This window comes from Macaca nemestrina, chromosome 19, assembly GCF_043159975.1.
Source record: "Macaca nemestrina isolate mMacNem1 chromosome 19, mMacNem.hap1, whole genome shotgun sequence".
Classification (NCBI taxonomy): domain Eukaryota; kingdom Metazoa; phylum Chordata; class Mammalia; order Primates; family Cercopithecidae; genus Macaca; species Macaca nemestrina.
The window spans coordinates 77015874-77032667 of NC_092143.1; the positions used below are offsets into that span (position 1 = coordinate 77015874).

Consider the following 16794-nt stretch of genomic DNA (forward strand, 5'->3'; position numbering starts at 1 on the left):
AAATCCCCCTCCATGACTGGGGCCTAATTGTCACAATCAGGACTTTTGAAAAAAAATCATTAGAGACGTCAAACCATATGCATATACAACAGAGAATGACAGGATTTTCTGGTCACTTCATGGGTAAGTCAGCTGGCTAAGCCTTGTGGATTATGTAAAAAGCATAAATTGTGATACAACTATCACAATGAAATTACTCACGCATGCATCATTAAAAGCTTTATCTCCAGGCTGACTGCATTTAGTGCTTCAAAGTTCAGAACATAATCTCATTATCTCACTGTTCTCTTTCAGTTCCTTGGGAAGACACAAAACCACAGCCACTAGAAAATGCCTTCAACCAAGCCTTGGACAGATGAAGACAAAGCAGAGCACACGTCACGAAAAGCACACGTCCGTCTCCTTCGCAGCCTCGCCTACCCTTCCCTCCATCAAGGTGCAGAAAATCAACTTACCATAAATTACGCAGCTTTAAACCAAGTGCTTCACTATTCTGGGAGTTAACGACCTCATTTGTAAAATCAGTGGCTTAGACTATCCTAGAAAATGACCTTTAAGACCTTTTCCGGGTCTAACTTACACTTTACTAAGAGTGCCGATTAAATAAACGTGTGTTTGATGAAAAAGCTTTTTTGGAAGATGGACGCAAGTTAATCCAACCTTCTTATTTTACAGAAAGAAAAACTGAAGGCCAAAGAAATGAGACAAGGTCATGCAGCTAGCTGACCACATGCTCAGGGATACAGCCCTGGGCTGAGCCCACACTCCAGGGCTTCCTGCACCTTGGCCCACTATCTAGTCAAGAGTCCCCTCCACAAAAGATATCAAATGATCGATGTCGCTCCGCTTCAAAGCAGATCCCTCCAAAACCCTGCAGTTTTAGAACAGAGCATTAAAGGAAGTCACCCAAAAAGAAAGAAAGCTGCAGCAAAAGTCTAAGGCTTATGGATAAGAAAGTGACACCTGGTCATGCCAGCTACTCCGGTTCCCCAGCCCACCTTCCCGTGCTCCTCAAACCAAATGTAAGACCTCCTAGGATCTAACCGGCACAAGCTTCAGGAAGTCTGTGTCATCTAAGTTTACAATGTCTACCCTCAGGAAACTTGGCTCTTCAAACACACAGGAGACTGCCCCTTTTGCACATGGAAAGCAGTGAGAGGCCAGTTCCCTGAAGCGAGGTAACCAATGGGGAGAGGAATGAGCAGGAGCACCTGCCTGAGGGCTCCACGGGAGAGCCCTGTGCAGATGGGGACCAAGTGGAGAACTTGCCATGTCTATTTCTGCATTGTTCCATATTCCAGTGGAAAGCCCAGGTATGATTTCAGTTTATGAAAATGTCTTGCAAAGAATCACATTTTGGGTCTTTTCATGCCGTATTTACTGATTAAAATCTAGTGTTTTCATTCTGTGCCAGTTACTTTCATAGTCCAGACCTGCAACACAAGCTTAATCAGTCATTTAAAACATTCTGAAATTATTTAAAGGTATAAAATTTAGCAACTTACTTAATTCTCAGGCCAACATTTAATAATACATCATAACCTCAAACACAGCTGGGCACGGTCGCTCACGCCTGTAATCCCAGCACTTTGGGAGGCCAAAGTGGACAGATCAACTGAGGTCAGGAGTTCCACACCAACCTGGGCAACATGGTGAAACCCTGTCTCTACTAGCCAGGCATGGTGGCACATGCCTGTAATCCCAGCTATTTGGGAGGCCGAGGCGGGAGAATGGCTTGAACCTGGGAGGCAGAGATTGCAGTGAGCCGAGATCATGCCACTGCACTCCAGTCTGGGCAACACAGTGAGACTCCAGCTTAAAAGAAAAAAGAGAAATCATGACTTCAAACAATGACTTAGTATAATCCTGAGAAAATGGCTAAAATAAATTTTCTCTAAACATCTTTTTTCACTTGAGCATAGATAACTCTTAGAAGAGGGTGAAGCTATGACATATCTAAAAAAATAAATCTAAAGCATTCTAAATAAGTTGTTTGTTCTAGGGATTTCTGGGGGAAATTTCAAACCAAATCTATTTTAAACTCTCAAAAATTCCCAGAGATTTGGACAGACTGAGATTTCAGCACTCTGTTGAAGTACTAGGTGACCAAAGCAGATCGTTATGCAAAGGAGACCTGTGAGTGCGTTACAGACTTATGTTTTCAATGAAAGAGACTGAACGTTCTCTGCATCTCACTCTTCATATTCCTCCTAGTGTGGGGGGCAAGCAGAAGGCAGCGGACACAATGGATTAAAGGGGTGTATGACTCAGAAACTCATGGTCTTCCCTTTTGTCCTCTCTTCATGCTTTCATAATTACTTAAGTGTGAGTTAATAATTCAGAAGTACCACATGACATACTAACAACAAGCTGGCAGGTAAAATGTCATTCTCTGTTTCATGAATACAGTACTTATAGAGAAACAGAACTCTATAAGGAGATGTTAAAGCCAGCTGAGGCCAGGAGCAGTGGCTCATGCCTATAATCCCAACACTTTCAGAGGCCAAGGTGGGAGGATAGTTTGAGGTCAGGAGTTCAAGACCAGCCTGGGCAACATAGTGAGACCCCCATCACTATAAAAAATACAAAATTTAGCAGGGTGTGGAGGTGTGCACTGTAGTCCCAGCTACTCAGGAGACTGAGGCAGGGGGATCCCTTAAGCCCAGGAGTTCTAGGCTGCAGTGACCTATGACTGTGTCACTGTACTCCTCCAGCCTAGGTGAAAGAGTAAGACCCTGTCTCAAAAAAAAAAAAAAATTTAAATAAAGCCAGATGAGACAGGAAATTAAATCAGTCACTCTTCTATCCTCTATTCTAGAGGTTTTCACTTTTCTAGGATCTTATATATCAAACATCCAAAAACTTTACAAAAGCTAATTAACTCGAAAAGGAGATTTATCACTTTAATGTTACACGAAGATAAACTGAGAGATCAAAGGTTGAGCAGGAAGAATGAAGAGAATGACATTAGACCGTGAGACGGTGATTAAATCATAATCCCTAATGAGCACGTGTATGGGGTTAAACTGCTTTCCCATACATTATATGATTTGATGCTCTCAAGAATGATACTGGGGCAGAGTGCAGTGCTAGCTCGTGTCTGTAAACCCAACACTTTGAGAGGACAAGGCAAGAGAATTGCTGAAGGTCAGGAGTTCAAGACCAACTTGAGTAACATACCAAGACCTCATCTCTACAAAAAAGAAATTTAAATTTAAATTTAAAAAACTAGCTGGGCATGGTAGCATACTTTTGTAGTCTTAGCTACCTGGGAGGCTGAGGAGGTAGGACTGCTTGAGCCAAGGAGTCTAGTCCAAGGCTGCAGTGAGCTGCGATTGTGCCACTGCCTTCAAGCCTAGACAACAGAGTAAGACTCTGTTAAAAAAAAAAAAAAAAAAAAAAAAAGATACTAGGTGGGCAAAGTAAGTAATAATGATGATTATAACAACACCAGTAATTAGTAATCACAGAAACAGCAGCAGCAGCAGTAGTAACAGCCCTTATTGATGTTTTTTTTTTTTTTTTTTTTTTTTTTTTTTTTTTTTTTTTGAGACGGAGTCTCACGCTGTTGCCCAGGCTGGAGTGCAGTGGCGCGATCTCGGCTCACTGCAAGCTCCGCCTCCCGGGTTCCCGCCATTCTCCTGCCTCAGCCTCCTGAGTAGCTAGGACTACAGGCACCCGCCACCGCGCCCGGCTAATTTTTTGTATTTTTAGTAGAGACGGGGTTTCACTGTGGTCTCGATCTCCTGACCTTGTGATCCGCCCGCCTCGGCCTCCCAAAGTGCTGGGATTACAGGCTTGAGCCACCGCGCCCGGCCCTTATTGATGTTTTAACTGTGGCCCACAATGGGTGAAGCATGTGACACCCAGCAGGACACTGAGAGTCAGAGCCCCATTAAGAGAAATGCTCAGGACCTCGGTAGCTCAAAACAGCAGAGCCAAGACTCAAACACAGATCTTCTCACACTAAATTCAGTTCTCTTTCCAGTATAAATAGTAATGACAGTCTACCAGGCTCTCTTGCCAACATCTCTTTTTCAGGAACTGCTGCATCTCCCCACTGCCGCCTGCCCCCACTGTGCAAATTTTTGCATGAGAAATTGCCCTGTACGCACATGATCATAGCCCTGGCAACAGCCCACAGATCCAGGGGTGGCCTCCAGACTCAAGCTGGACAAATCAGATTCCGTACAAGGAATCTGTAATAGGAACTAAGGTCGATCAGATTAACCCTTCTCTGGGAGGTTAGATTGTAACACACAGGCTGGAAATCGTTGGCAGAACCTATTTTCCTCATGTGGAAATGGAGGAAACCAGACTGCAGTGGGAAAGGAGAATGAAGGTGATCTTTAAAGAGACAGTCCTTGACAGTGTGCCAATGCCAGGTTCTGCTTCTTCAGCTGGCTGCAGTCCTATGCAGGGGTTCCACAGATGACCTCCAAAGGCTTCCATGTACGTCGTCTCTTTCCTTAGGCTTTCTCTAGTGGGCCTCTGCTCTGAGCAACTGAGGAGCCTAAGTAGTAGAAATAAATTGTGGCTGGGCGTGGTTGCAATCCCAGCACTTTGGGAGGCAGAGGCAGGAGGACCGCTTGACTCCAAGAGTTTGAGACCAGCCTGAGAAACATAGTGAGACCCCCATCCCTACTAAAAACTAGGCAGGCATGGTGGTAGACACCTGTAGTCCCAGCTACTTGAGAGGCTGAGATGGGTGGATCCCTTGAGCCCAAGAGTTCAAACCTGCAGTGAGCCGTGATCACACCACTGTACTCCACCCTCGGTGACAGGGCAAGACACTATCAAAAAAAAAAGAAGAATAGAAAAGAGGAGAGGGGAAGGGAGGGGAGGAAAAGGAAGGAAGGAAGGAAGGAAGGAAGGAAGGAAGGAAGGAAGGAAGGAAGGAAGGAAGGAAGGAAGGAAGGAAGGAAGGAAGGAAGGAAGGAAGGAAGGAAGGAGAAAGGAAGGGAGGGGAGGGGCGGGAAGGAAAGGAAAGGGAAAGAAGAGAGAAAAGAAAAGAAAGAAGGAAAGAAAGAAAGAGAGAGAAAGAAACTTGTTTCAAGAAAGAAAGAAGGAGAAAGAAAGAGGAGGAGGAAAGAAGGAAAGAAAAGAAAAGAAGAGAAGAGAACAAAAGAAAAAAAAAAGTAAAAGAAAGGAAAAGGCATGAAGAGACCAGCACTAGAAGAGCTCACATACACCATCTCTATAGTTTTGTCTGCTGGGTAGCCCAGTAGCCCTCTCTCCTTCTGCTAACAGCGCCTCTCTCTGCTGGAAAACTGCTCCTTCCCCAGCCACTTGGGTCTAGTGGAGGATGGCTACCTTCATTTATGTAATCTGCAATTCTATGACATCCCTGTGAAGTCTCATTATGACTATTTTTTAAATAAGGCTCAGAGAAATTACACACAAATCACAATACCAAGAAATGATACTGCCAGTAGCTGCACCCAAGTATCTCTGACTTTAAAATGTGCACTTTTTCCAATATAACCCTTTCCCTCCCTGGTAACTTACAACATCTTAGTAACAACTAATGAACCAGTATTTACTGAGCACTTTCTGCACAGGGTATTGGAAAATAGTGGGAAAAGAAAGCAATGTAAGATATGGGAAAAAACAAATGCAAGTTTTTATTAGAAATGTTAAATCCCAAATCCCAGGCTGTACTGGCTTTTTCGGGGAGAAAGGTGGAGAAGGAAGTGTGTGCACGTGCGCACTGCCTTTCAGTCGCCACACACTGATGCCCGCGTACAGCACTCATCTACTGTGAACCACAGAGGAAAAGTCTCCGTTCTAAAACACTTTTCCCATAGCTCCTGTGAAAATGAAGAGGCTGTTTTCTAGGAAATCTGACGGAAATAATAGTCCAGAACAAATATCAGGGATGAAATTAAATGCTAGACACAGATATTCTTCTATTCCTAGTGGAAAAAAAAATGAAAGAAAAATCGCCAAAAACCGGTCAAGTCTCCGTTTCCTCAGTTCGTAAATTGTGGCAGTAAGTGGATTTCATACTTGGTTTAACTTTGGAAGCGTTTCTTCTAACAAACCCCTTCATGGAAAACCCAGGTATGAAACGTCCAGGAGCAGTCCCTGATGGCTCACTACATGTCTACACCCGACACCCAGGCCCCGCGGGTGCCCCAGTGCCCCTCCAGGAATCTCCGTGTCTTCTCAACCACTTCCCACCACCTCCAAACTGCAATGTTATGAGAGTTGACAGGGAAAGTCCACCCAAGTATATGTATTAAAAAGCAAACTGAAAGTACAATGTCAGAAGTTACAAAGATAAAGAAAATGGTGGCCATTAAGCTACTTTTGGAAACCCAGATGTAACAAAAATACTAACAGCTAACTTGCTGAGTGCTTACTCCTTGCAAAACTTTCAAATACTTCATGTGAGTTAACCCCTTAAGCCTCATAGTGATTCCAGGAGAAACGACTCTTCTATTCCCATATTAGAGAGGAACGAATTGAAGTTTACAGAGATTAAGAAACTTGCCCCAACTTACGAAGCCACTCAGTGAAGGAGCCCAGTTTTGAACCCAGGCAGTCTCCATCTGGAGCTCCCATGCCCACTTAACTGCTTTGCTGTTCTGAATCATACTGTAAAAACAGCCACTGAGCTTCAAAGGTATTACATGCTTAATTCACATAACTTACTAACAGCAGCAAGCCTTACTCCAAGTTCAGATGACTTCTCATGATTACTATACTCCCTCGACATCTAACATTTGGGGGTGGGGGGAAGAGGGTATCACTAAAACTCTACCCATTGTCTTAAAAATGATTCTCAAACTGTCGTCCAAGGGCCCCTGAGGGTCTCCATCATATTTTCAAGGGGTCCTCGACATCCTCTCTTGTCGACCCTTGTATCTATGCATGCCTGGATTTTCTTCTTATACTTCAACCAACACAACACATTGCAACAGACTGCAATGCAGAAATACATATAAGAATTTGGCTGTCTTCTATTAAGCCAGACATTAAAGACATTTGCAAAAATGTGAAACAATGCCACTCTTGTCACTAAATATTTTTGTTTCAGAGAATATAATTATTTTCATTAAAATATTATTTATGTTAAGTAATGATTATATTGTTATTTTTAAATAAACTAATAAATATTCTTAATTTTTTCCATTGTAATTTCTAATGCCATAAATATTGTTATATAAGACACATATAATACTAAAAGTACTTTTGGGTCCTTAGTAGTTTTTAAAAGTATAACAGGATCCTGAGACCAAAAAGTTAAGAACTCCAGTCTTAAAAAATACAAATTAGTCCTTTATTTCTACAGAGAACAGAGTCCATAATTCAAACCTAAAAGCTTCATCGTTACTTCCTAAGTAAAAGAGTCACTGGTAACATTTCTTTTTACCAATGTTTTCATCATTAAATAAACTGCTAAACTCTAAAACTGATGAAATTAGATGTCATCATAATTTACACATAACACAAATTTACCCATAAGTGTAATCAAAAGGATATATTTTGTGGCATGTTTAAAATTCATTAGGATAAATTATAACACTCTAAATTTGTATCTATCATATACACTTTCTACACAATGCCTAATATTTTCATAACTGTAATCTCAGATGTCAGTAAAGTCTTTACCATCTAGGCAATTTAGATTATATTTGTAAACAAAATTTAAGGCATATTTCAAAAGCAGCTACAAAAAAAATAGACACTATTAACTTCCATACCCATAAAAAAAGACTAGTAACCAAGAGTGAGGACAAGTTTTTATTTTTTAAAATATATGTTATAGCAAAAAAAATCAAAAGTCTAAGTTTTCAAATTAAATAAAATGTTTATTCATGCTGTTGTTACTAGATATATTTCTGTATCTTTATAAACTTAGGCTTGAATATTCATGCATATAATCAATGCAATCAAAATTATCACTAAAAATATTTATTAAATACTGAGATTATCATATCATGATATCAAGCACCTACGAATATGTTTTATGGAATAAACATGCTTCCCTTCACACAAAAAACTTTAGAAAAGTTACACAATGTATAAACATTATGTTTTACACAGGCAAAAAAAGAGAGTAAGAGAAACAGAGAGGAAAAGATAATAAAGTCACTGTTCAATGGAATGTCTAAGGAGCTGTTATTTTCCTCCCAGCTTTGTGACATAAAGACATACGCTATGAACTCAAGAAGAAATAAAAGTAGGTTAACCATAATTGCACATGATAATGCTGTTAACTTATTCTATCTGCTTTATCCTCAGAAGAAATAAATGGAAGATTTATTCTACTGGCCCTGTCCTATTTGAAAACAGACATTTTAGCCATCTAAAGAAGAAAATGGCTCAGGTTTCTCATAGGAAGATAAGGCAGCAACAATAGTGTGGTTTAAATTGTCAGATCCCGCATTCCAGATAAGGAAAACAATACCCACAGAGCAAGAAGAACTTGTAAAGTCAAGGAAAGAACAAGGCTACTATCTCTGATACAAATTGGCTCCACAGTCCCTTCTATCTTCTGCAAGCTTTTGAAAAGTTACTTGAAACACTGTATTGTTTGCAAGCTAAATGATTTTCAAATTATCACTAGTTCTTCAAGGGACATTACAATCTGCCCTAAGTCACTCTTTTTAAATAATTACCTAAGCTGAATTCACTTAAGCAACATTACTCTCTCATATTAAATAAAGAGGACAGACACTGTCAACGTATGCACAAGTTGTGAAAAAAAATCACCCAACCTTAGCCAAATGCACCTCACAAGGGCACGGCAAACAGGGTGCACTTTGTCAGGAGTGCAGATGGGAAGGTGGCCGTAGCATACTTCTGGAACCTCAATTATATACATGCCTGGGCTAGATTAAGGAAAGAAACTTCCAAACCTTTTATTTAATTCTATAGTCCTTTCCTTCTCTAAATGCATAAACTTAAAAATTATGTCTAAAACTTGTAAACTTAATAACTAAATGTAATAATTTCTCCATATAGAACAGACACGTAATTTAATATGCATTCCCTGACACAGTATTAACTTGAAAATGCCTGTCCACAGATGGTCAGCACATTCTTCTTTAAACAACGTTGCAACATGCTGAGCTCCCAGAACTGGCCATACAGAAAATACAGACAAACGCTCATGTCAGAGAACAAACTGTGGCTACTATGTCTAAAGAAAGATAGCATAATAGCATCAGTGTCTATTTTAAGGCCATCCTCCAACATCTGAAAGTGTTCACAGTATCACTGAATTCTTAAGATAGAAAAGTTTGTGTTTTTAAATAATGATATTATCTAGGAGTAGTTCTTTCCAAATGAAGGCAAGAAGTGCATAATACAGGGACTAGAGAAGGTCTATGAATATACAAGGAATTGATATTCATGAATTCTACATATCTCTATTAGTATTGTAAAGCAAAGCTGTGGATACAACTTTAAATAGGTGTCTAATTTCACACATTCCCAAAAAGACTATTCCCAGCCAGAATCTAGCTGAATGGACGATGTTGTGACAGGAAAACTCTGCTGAGTGCAGATGTTTGTTTAATGCCAAGGAGACTGGGATGCCATCAAAATGCCAGACTTTCTCTCATCATTTGCCTGCCTTTTTCTAAAAGATTCAAGGATGTATATGAGTGCTTTAAAAGGAAATTATTGAATGTACTGTATACCCACAGGAAGATCTCCTTTTACTCTAGCCAAAGAGACTATCTGTGGAGCAGATCTCTGCATTAGAAAGAGACGCAGCAGCAGTGCCTGGCAGTGACCTGACTCACCGAACCCAAACAGGGCACAAAACACAAGTCCCTAGCAGAGCCCACAGCAGGTGCCAGAAGGCAAGGCCAGGAGAGACGCTCGCCCAGCAGGAGCTAAGAGGATCCCAAGCCCGACAGCCTAACCCTGGAGCTAACCTTTCTGTCGGGTCCCTCTGATTGCATGCCATGCCATCTTTTCTGAGTGGGCAGTAATCCTATTCCTTACATACACGCCTAGAAAACCCTTCAGTCTGCAGTAAAACACAGAAGTGTGCTCTTTTCAAAACTTACCTACAAACCATCACTGTGAAGGCCAAGAAGACAGCCTCACAGACACTCCTGTTACCATCGCCATTACCTCACTTTAAAATAAACTCTTGCCAAAGGCCTAAGCTATTGGCCAGTGTGTCCTTCCTGGAAAATGAGTGGCCTCCCGTCGAGAACAGGCTTCCCACCAGGCCAATGGATTAACCACATCAGTGCCGCCTCCTCAGGGTGCTCTCCGCCCCAGCCCACAGAGAATGTCTTCACACAGAACCCCTCTCACCTGGCCTCGCCCACCGAATCAGAAACACACGCTGCACCTGCTCTCAGAAGCTGGGGTCAGGGCAATCCCTGACGACCTCTTTTCACACTCCTTTGCCAGTAGCTGTCGCAGCTTGTGCATGTTGCTCAGAAGGCCCCAGAAGCCACCCGACCTAAAGACAGAGCACTCAGATAAAGTACTGTGAGGCCAAGGCTGCTTTCAGAATGCCGCCCATTTCCAGATTTCCCAAGACCACTAGGAAGGCACATCATAAATAGCACTAATGGTCACAGAGGATGGTGATTTGCCTCTTAACAGATGCCATGAGCTTTACTCACAAGATACGGATTCAGCATTACCTCTTTTAGCCCTCACTTCAACCCTGGGAAGGAGATATTAGAATCATTCCCATTTTATAAAGAAGTGGAAGTTCTACAGGTTGTAGTCACAAAGCTCATGAAACAGGAATTCAAAACCAAGTCCTGGGAAGAACATGCTTGGAAGGAAGATGTGGCTGAACACACTTCAGCTTTGAGTTACTGAGGGATACCAAGCCAGCATGATTTCCCTGGAGCTCACAAGAAAGCCACACGAAAGAGAGTCAACACACAAATGCATAAAGACCTCAGCACAGGCGAGGGAGGTACCATCTTCCCTTCATCCTCTACACTCTTTCCAGTCGCCAGCATCCACCATGACCTGCTCTGTGCTGCTCCTCCATGGCTCACAGTAACGTGGCAATCGGTGCTTACTTTTAACTGATGTCAACAGCATAAAAATATTTGGGGTGCAAGCAAAGGAGAGAAAACACCAGAAGATCTTTGTTGAGGCCGCAGCCCACATGCTCCCATTCCAGTCACTTCCCTAAAGAAGTAAAAGTGAACTTGACTACCCACTGGGTTACCTACTTTGCTAGGGACACTGGGTGATAAACAGTAGTCACCGCAGGTAGATAGCTGCTGACCGTGTGCTTACTGTCTGCCAAGGTGCCTGCTCAGCACTTTCCATGCACTAATTCGTGGAACTTCAAAGCAGCCCTGAGGTATAGGTATTGTTGTCCTCATTTTGCAGATGAGAAAATGGAGCCACAGAAAGTTTCATAAACTTCCCAAAAGACCCAGAAAAGTAGTATGCCCTGTAGTCCCTGACTTTAGGAGCCTACAACACAATTCTGGAAACAAGATTCATTCCCTGTAAGCAACTGGCAAACAGTGCTGTCTAATTATTAATCTTAATAAAGATCAGTGCCTGGAGGCTGGGCGTGGTGGTTCACACCTGTAATCCCAGCACTTTGGGAGGCCGAGGTGGGCAGATCACTTGAGGTGAGGAGTTTGAGACCAGCCTGGGCAACACAGTGAAACCCTGTCTCTACTAAAAATACAAAAATTTGCCAGGCATGGTGGCACATGCCTGTAGTCCCAGCTACTCAGGAGGCGGAAGTGGGAGAATCCCTTGATCTTGGGAGGCAGAGGCTGCAGTGAGCCAAGATCTCGCCACCGCACTTCAGCCTGGATGAGAGAGAGAGACTGTGTCTCAAAAAAAAAAAAAAAGTCAATGCCTGTTATGCACAAGCGCTACACTAGTCGAAGGAAGAGAAGGTGAGCAAGGGCTGCAGTCGACAGACGCTTCCTGGAGAAGCAGGGCTACCACTTGGGGCAGTGTGTCCCCCACATACACTTTGAAAGCAGTGGTTCTCAAAAGTACACAAATTAAAAAACAGAAATCAGCAATCTGTATAAAGATCATAATTCATCAATATGCTGATATAAGAAAGGAACAGAAAATATAAGAAAGTAGCTTGAAAGTGAGGGAATGTGTCCTCCAGGGGATGGTGGGGAGGGGTGCTGCTGGCATGTGGTGGGTGGAGGCCAGCCATGCGTTAAACATCCCTACAAAGCACAGGACAACCCCTCATCACAAAGAACCCTCTGGTCCAAAACTGTCAATGGTGCTAAAAAGCCTTATACAGAGGAAGGAGAATCTTTAGAAGGGGTCGCTCTATGCAAGGGAAATAACACAGGCCATGGCTCAGAAACAGAAAAGAGCTCAGATACATGGGAGGCCATTTCTTATGAGGAAAAAGAGGAAATCATGTTGCCCAGGAAGGCTTCATGGAGGGCTGTGAAAGCCAAGCAGGATTACAGCTGGATTTGGTTGGAAAGGGGGATATGCAACAGACCTGGGATGACATTCACAGGACAACAGCCAAGAGTCAGGGAGTCCCAGAATCCAGCTGGAAGATTTGCTAGAATAGCCCAGGTGCAAAGTAACCAGCAGTTTCTAGTTAGAGGGGAGAAAAGGTAGTAAAATGCCTTATAAAGAAAGCACCGGCCAGGCGCAGTGGCTCACGCCTATAATCCCAGCACTTTGGGATGCCGAGGCGGGTGGATCACTTGAGGTGAAGAGTTCAAGACCAGCCTGGCCAACATGATGAAACACTGTCTCTACTGAAAATACAAAAATTAGCTGGGCATGGTGGCACGTGCCTGTAGTCTCAGCTACTCAGGAGGCTGAGGCACAAGAATTGCTTGAACCTGGGAGGCAGAGGTTGCAGGGAGCAGAGATCATGCCACTGCACTCCAGCCTAGGTGACAGAGTGAGACTCGGTGTCAAAACAAAAACAAAACAAAAAAACACAAAAGAAAGCACCGACCTGGCTTACTATTGGACACGGGTGAAGGGAAGGCATAGGTGAGGTTTTTATTCTGTCTCCCTCTCTTGCTTGTGCACCCAGGACAGTGCCTGGCAGAGAGCAGGCATAAATCCTGATGCATGAATCATAAACACAGCGGACTGGCATGTTATGGGAAGTTAGGTTCTAATGTCCTCATGCAAAGGGAAAAATTACATACAATCCCATCAGACTTGGAAAATGATAAATGCCTCTAAAGGAGCAATAAAGTCAGCTTTTGTTCCAGCGGGGGAAACACTGCAGGTTCTTCAGTGGGAACCCAGATGGAAACCATGCCTCCTGTTCAGCACAGCACAGTCCCTTCGGGGCCTACATAACCCAGCACACATGAGGGCACAGCAGGCCCCCTCCCACCCGGGGCAGCGGCAGAATCACACCCACTACCGGTGGCCAAAAGAGATGAAGTCACCTAAGTTAAATGTGCATATGATTCAAAGGTTCGGCGGTGGTGAAGGGTCCTCCCTGACAGGAGACTGAGCTGGGAGGTAGACACAGCCGCTCTGATAAACCTGCAGGCCACACTGTCCCCAGTTGACAGGGACAGAGCTGAAGCACTTCCCCCACCAAATGCACTCTTAAGATGTATGGGCTTTCCTCAGCAAGCAGACTCAGAAAAATTTTTAAAAATTAAAAGTTTGTAAGAAAAGACATTTGGGTTTCCACAACTGCAGGCCAGCGCTTTTCATGCGCATTTCACCAACCAGCGCTTATCTTTCCTCACTTATCAAATGCAGATGCAGCACTTTCTGTGCACAGAGCATTGTGGGAAATGCACAGGAGCATTGTGGGAATGCACAGAGCATTGTGGGAAATGCACAGGAGCAAGCCTTGCAGCACCAAGGAGGGTTCTGTCCAGTTGATCTATTAACTTAGACCCGGGGTCAGCACAGTTTTTTTTTTTTTTAAGTTCAGACTGTAAATACTTAAGCTTTGAGGGTCATAGTCCCTGCGGCAGTTACTTAAACTCCGCCATCAGAGCACGAGGGAGCCACACAATATGAAAACAAATGGGCATGGCTGTGTGCCAGTAAAAACACTGACAAAACAGGCAGCGGGCCAGATGTGGCCACTGGGCTATGACTTGCCACCCCCTGGCTTACACCTGTGCTGATGAGCCAGAATACAAACCATCAGAGAACTCAGCAGAACACCCAGAGTGGAGTTCTGGAAATGCCTGTGAAAAGCAGGTTTTGATGAGGGTGGAAGACAGCACCAGGGCTGGTTACTCTGGAAGCGAGACCCTGCGGGGAGAGCCTCTCGGAGGAAGCTAAGGGCCCAGGACAGCCCAGGCTCACGTTGGGAAACAGCGACACACCCAGGAAACTCAAGCATAAAACGCTGCACGATCCTGAGGAAAGCCAACTCTGCCTGGCAAATCATCCTCCAAAATTTCACCAAAACCCTTACTACCGCAGAGCATCTCTTCCAACAATGGCCTTCCTCACATTTCCCGCCCCAAATGTTACTGAATTGTTAAGGCAGGGCACTGGTGCTTGGTAAGAACAAATAATGCTTAGAGAACTTTCCTAATTTAGCTACAAATGCATATTTCACTGAACTGTGGTTAAGAAAATAGATGCCAACCTGTAATAAAGCAGAAAGCCTAATAATTTGATCTTGTTCTCGGTCTCAGAACACTATAAGAAATCATTCTTTTAATTCCAGGCTCAGTTTCTCAAGAAGCTTATCAATATCACCATAAAGACATCCATGAATTCCATAGGGCTCTCCACAATAGCCTCTCTTCAATGTCTACCTTGACGCAATGAACACAGGCCTGAAGCCGTAAAGAGGATACATGTCACAACTCAGAACTCTTGGGAGAGACAGTGCTCCTGGGCCCTTGGACCCCTACACATCTTGTCAGCAGTGCCAAGACTTCAGGCCCTGACCACCCTCCCACCCAGGCCATTTCCTAAGGTTGTTTATGCAGCTAGCAACTTTGAGACATGAGTTACCTTCTTTGCTCCTTTCTCCACCTCCCTCTCTCAGCCCCTGGGAAAGACTAGGCGTATTTACTGCTTGCTATAACTGTGGTGGCTGCCCCTGCCTGGGTGTGCAACTCTGCTATGATGAAAACATACTGCAAGTCCAGCATCCACCTGGTCCATAGCAAGCTGCCCCATGGGGATGTGGGGGGCAAGGGAAACTGATATAAATATGCCAATGCTGTTGTGCTTGCTGTACTATGAATTAGACACCCCTTTTCCTCTGACCCAGGAGCCTCGTGTCCTCTGCCAGCACCCATGAAAAATAACAGGCTTATTTGTAACAGTATCTTATTAGTTTGAAAGCAAGATAAAATCAAATCCCAGAACCAACTATAATTCTCTTCAATATTAAATGAAAATTTGCAACTCTTTATTTCATTTTCCTCTTTTCAATATCCATTCTTCAGCAAGGCTTCTTAAACTCTGAGTGGTGAAAGCTCCTGGTTTTGCACAAAGCAATCCCAGTGCACACCTGCTGACCCACTGTTTCCAATCCACTAAGTGCCCCCTTTCACTCTCCAAAGTGTTCTCACCTGTACATTAAATTATATGATCACCCTACATATAACCAAATGGACAGATATGTAATTGCTGAAAATATGTAAATTGCTTCAGTGTTTTGTTTGTGATCATTTTTCTTTAAAAACAAACAAAAAAAAAAAAACGAAACAACAGTCTGACTCCAATTCTTTCACTTAAAACACGTTTTCCCGCAGGAACTTAACCCACCATAATTATATTTTGCAAATAATGGGAAGAAAGTTTAAATTCTGTGTCCTCTAGAAGCAAGATGACAATCAATGGTCGTTAAGTGTTTCATTGTTGCAAAGCACATTTAAATATTGACCATTTTTTCCTTTTTGAAAACTGTCATCCAAAACAGAATGATGCAAAAAAAAATCACATATATCTGATCTTTCATTAAATGTGATGTTAATGGCTCCCTCCCCCACAATATTCTGGGGAAAAAGTTTCTCTAAGAAATATAATGAGGCCGCACCATGAAGATGTGACTCTGCAGATTCTGGGAAGCTATCCAATTTGCGCATCCTTGTCTCTGCAACCTCATCCATGCTGGGAACTGGAGAGCTTGTCTCTTGCACAGTAAAGAAACAACCTGAAACAAAGTAGTCCTTTATCAAACCTTCCCAAAGGGCAGTCAAAAGGCTTGGGCTTTCGGCTACCCTACGCATGCTCTCCGCTAGGTTTAACGGGAGTGAGGTCCCTTCCATTCCTACTTGCATAAAAACACAGGCCAACACTCCACTAGATGTCCTTGACATCGACTCCTCGCTAGCTGATCTGCTGTAGGGGCAGCAGCCATGCTCAGTTCTTCACCAAACCCCTGTTCCTATCTGCCCTGCACACACCCCTACACACAGTGAGATCTTAGAGCTTTGACAAAGTGCAAAGAGAAGTCGCTCTACCCAAACGTACCCTGCCAACAAGGAATCCAACCTAGTGTTGGCAAAGCAGGCTCTCGATTAAACAGATTATGCACCGTACAAAATACATCTTCAAGTGAATCACAGTAGGAAAATCCCAGAGAAAGTACAAGGGAATTACAGTGCAAGCCTTGATTTACAAACTCCATCAGATCTGCCCAAATGTCAAGTGAATTGATAAAAAGAAATACCCCCACTTTACCACTTCCATAAACTAAAATGTTAAAAAATAATAATAATAAACTTGAATGTGACAGATTACTCAAAACAGAAACTGTGTTATTTTGTTTTGTTTTGTTTCCTAAGAGACTCACAAAGCTGAATTATTGGCGGTTTTTAAAGGATGGTCTTAGAAATTCATAACTGAAACAAAATTTATGGGTTTAAGAGACGACTTTTCTTC

General features: G+C 43.0%; 1 protein-coding gene across 11 annotated transcripts in view; it reads right to left on the minus strand.

Moving 5' to 3' along the window:
• The window catches only part of LOC105478848 (L3MBTL histone methyl-lysine binding protein 4), a 448884-nt gene that overhangs the window by 387385 nt on the left and 44705 nt on the right, over positions 1-16794 (minus strand). The gene's annotated exons all lie outside the window — the stretch shown is intronic.